We start from the raw sequence: 4,164 nt of genomic DNA, 5'->3' as shown, positions 1-4,164 counted from the left end.
ACACTGGAAACTCTCTTGCGTATCCCTTCAAGTTTGCATGTCTAATGGTTACGCTTCTGGGTTTGCACATAATGTCCATTTTCCCCACCCATCAGTAACTGCCTGTTTTGCATGACAAAGGTTACAGATACCGCATCAACTTATTTGCTCCTCTTCTGATTTGAATAGACCCTGATAAAATAAGTCATGCTTCCTGTATGAAACAGCCATAAGAAGGAGACATTAAAATGAAATAGAACAAGTTGGCTACCAGTGCTTTGTATGCAGTAACTGTCTTTCCATTCCTCAAAATGGCTTGGCCTCAAACATTCAGATGACACACTCCTTCAAACAGTGAAGGTCTAATTTCCTGGTGGGTCAATGTAAGCTAAAGCTAACAGAGCTAATAGTTAGCTGTCCGAGAAGCTCAAAAACGAAGGCTGACAATTTCAATTTGCAACATGACCTTCTGTGTTGGCATCCTTCTGGAGAAACTTGTTTCCAAGTGTTCGAAGTAGAAATTTAATCTTACACAAAATATATTGGACAATTAAATGTGAAGTAGTGCCAAAAACAACAAGCAGTCAATTATTCTTGGACTGTGCTAGACATGGACATGGGAGATGTTTGGCTGCCTTGATTGGCTGATGCCTAATGATTTTCAACATCAAGTGACTGGATTAGGCATAGGGTTAGCCAATAGCACATGGGTAGACCATACTTCAGGTCTCAAGAAGGCAGCAATGCTAACTTATTCTTTTGCTATACATACTGTATCTATTATCTTTGGTGAGATCATGCCTATGGACACCCAGTTGCATTGTCAATGTTTGGAAAAACCTCAAATGTGTAAACTTGGCTTTTAGACAATGACTCAGCCTCTAAATGTAGTTTTTTGCACCTCATTTTTTCATGGACAGTTCCACAAGTCCATATTATCGGCCCATCCCCTTTGAACTATCTCTTCCTCATATTCAGACCTACAAAGGCTGATTACCTGTGATATCTGCCACAATCCCCCCACCCCTCTACACATGATGTTTTGATACAGATTTAGGATCTTAATTTTCATTTTAATGATGTTTTAGTCCCATGCGTGGAGGTTGAACGCTTTGACACATTGAATGTGAAAGTGAGAGTGGTTCAGTGAGTGGACTCGGCCTAGAAAGAATGTTCCTTTTCAGAACCATGGAGAGCGCATTATGCATTGTGGCGCAGCCCCTTTTTCTACTCCTAGTTAGAGCCATATGTATTTGCTAAACTGCTCTACTTCACTGCTCTCTAAACCATGGTTCATAGTTCACAATTGTATAAACTCCCAAAGCATCCCCAACATGCAATTTAATTGATGTCACTGTTGAGTGTTTTTTAATCAGATTGGTTAACATGTTCATCCCATTGTGACATTGCCAACCACGACGAATGGAATCATTTGACGTATTAATGGTTCCCTATAAATCCCTTTTATTCTAAGAAAGTGTCATATGGTCTTGAACTCGGTCAAAACACTGCAGTATGAAGGGTGATAATGAGTAGACCTACGTTCAGTAGTTTTTTGAAAGCGACCACGCTGAGATTGCTCCGTAAGCGACCGCTTCTGTGTGCAGCTGGTCTGGTGATCGCTACGGGTTCGGCAGTCTACTTTTATAACAAATATTACGGCGTCGGTGAGGATGAACCGGCCACCGTGGAGATCGTGGACCGTGTTGTCACGGTTGAGGAGGGTACATTTACAGATTTTACAATGTCTAAATAACAATACTGACTGTATAAACGTGTAGAACAAAAGGAGGAAGGGAAGCGCTGCTAAGGTACACAATAGTAGGTTTTGGTAGACAGAAGGTGCTCTTTGGTAAACGGGGTAAATTGGCCATCAAAAAGAAAGGAGGACCAAGGCACTCTTCATATAATTAATTAAAATGCCTTTATTTGTACGGAATGTTCAATGGAAAGTTTTTAAACATGGTTTCCATTGAACATGCCATACAAATGAAGGCATTTTAATGATTGATATGAAGAGTTCCGTGGTCTTCCTTACTTTTTGACATACTGTATATAGTCTAGACTGAAACTATATTCAGGCGTCGTCTAAAATGGCACCCTATACCCTATTCCCTATTTTTCTTTTTACCAGGGCCCATAGTTATATGGTCAAAAGGCTCTAGTTAATAGTAGTGCACTAAATAGGGAATAGGGTTGCATTTAGGGTACATAATGCAGACACGTAAATACAATGTGATATCATACAATATAAACACAATTCAATTATAAGGTCAGCCTAACTACATGGACAGATGTTTGGTGTTTTGTAGTATTTCTTCAACTTAGAGTAAATAATCCTTTATTGTTTATTCATAAAGATCATGATCCCACCCTGGACCAGGAGGACCCAGTCCTTGTTCAGGTAAGAATACTGTAGGCCTATCAATAGTCTGGGTACCGGTCGGTTTCTGCTCTCTTGCCAATTCCATCGTGGCAAAATGATATTTGCATGACAATCCCATAAGGAGTTGTCAGAGAGCTGAAACCGCCTGGCACCCAGGCTATAACAATACTGCTTCATTATCAGGACTGGTTCAATAACAATCAATTCAAACTGTAATTTTACTGACTCGAGAATGGATCCTGATTTATTCCTTAGTTTGTGGATGAGGAGGTTGGGCAGCGTCCCTGTCTGGCTTTAGTCCCTTGGTCTGGACCTCTGTGGGTTCCCAGCTCTGTAAGTCCAACAGTACTGATACTCTCTTGTCTTCTCTCTGGTCTTATGACTGATTTATGTAGCTTAAACACAAACATGACGTTTTCTGAAGAACAATATGGAAATACATTTCTGTAAACATATTCCATATTTTTTACAACTGCAGCTGACTTATTACCTTACCCTTGCTGGGAGGATGTTAGTGAGAGAGCTGGCAGTGTTAAACACACAGGTAACCATGCAGATTATTGGACAAAGCACATTTTATCTAACAGGAAGGATTACCTTCAGTATCCACTATAGTAGTGAAATACTTTGCTGTCTGTTCCCTCATTTTCTCCCAGATGTTCATGATGGATCAGCCTGTTCTCATCTGTTTCACTCCTGTTGGGAGGATGGTGTGGGAGGAACTGTCTTCTCAAACTGAACAGGTATCCATTCATATGCAGATACTTCAGATGTTTCCTTAAACTTTGAACACAGACCTGTGTAGTTCAACTGACAATTATTTTAGAGTCTATAATGCAGTGGCCTCCTCTTGTGATCCTCCCTATACCAGTCTGTCACTCCTTTAGGCTAACAGTCTGTTATTCTTGTTCCTTAGTATGTGGATGAGGAGGTTGGGCAGTGGCCCTGTCTGGCTTTAATCCCTTGGTCTGTTTATTATTAATCACAGAGAAAGCTCTATAATTAAGGGATGTCTTTGTTTTGCAGCCAAATAGTGAAGACTCTGGTTTTCCCTATGAGAAGATGCAGCTGGTTGGGAACTGGGGTTCATTTCATTTCCATACCTGGATAATCCGTTATGGACGAGTGCAGGTACTTCAGACATATTCTTAACATTTGTGAACACACCTGTGTGTTTTAACTCCCATTTGTCTCTGGGTTTTCTTTTGTATGTCTGGTCCTAATTGAAACCTAGGGTAAAGTTGTTGTACGAACAGCATGTGGGTTCTATATCACTGCCAATGGTGATTTTCCAAACTGAAATCACCTGCCAAATGATATAGAAATCTACAGCTAAAGTATACAGAGAGGTGTGCAGACTGAAGCCGTTTTTCTTTATAGCAAAATGAAGAGGACATGCATCACCTGTGCATTGTGAGGGGAGTGGAGAAACAGCTGTGGTGGAGCAGAGCCATTCAGGAAAAAATCCTGGACCCATGGGTGAGAGATTCTCAACTGATCTTTCATCTCAAATGCACCTGATTTAGTTCAAATGATGCACAAAATATAGGGCTACTTATATTTCCTGAATGAAATTAAATTTTTCCCTGTGTCTCTTTGAAAGGGTATTGTCCAGGTGGTCCTCACCAACATGGAGGTGACTGGTATTAAGGTACAGTCTAACACTTTCAGCAAAAAAATGGAAAGTGGCAAATGTCCATTTACCTATTTAAATAAATGTTGACAAAATGAGATGATACATTTGAATTTCTATCCTATTTTTTAGTTCCTTGGTAGAACGATCCATGGACTCAGGTCTT

At 40.3% G+C, this 4,164-nt stretch overlaps 1 long non-coding RNA gene across 1 annotated transcript; it reads left to right on the top strand.

The window, feature by feature from the left end:
• The first annotated feature begins 2,338 nt into the window (after positions 1-2,338).
• Positions 2,339-3,854, top strand: LOC115173596 (uncharacterized). Its single transcript, XR_003871629.1, has 3 exons — positions 2,339-3,108; positions 3,392-3,496; positions 3,746-3,854. It is a non-coding gene; the product is annotated as an uncharacterized LOC115173596 (long non-coding RNA).
• The last annotated feature ends 310 nt before the right edge of the window (positions 3,855-4,164 follow it).

This window comes from Salmo trutta, chromosome 34 (genome assembly GCF_901001165.1).
Source record: "Salmo trutta chromosome 34, fSalTru1.1, whole genome shotgun sequence".
Taxonomy (NCBI): domain Eukaryota; kingdom Metazoa; phylum Chordata; class Actinopteri; order Salmoniformes; family Salmonidae; genus Salmo; species Salmo trutta.
The sequence above is the reverse complement of the archived record's forward strand: the minus strand, read 5'-3'. Positions and strand labels throughout refer to the sequence as shown.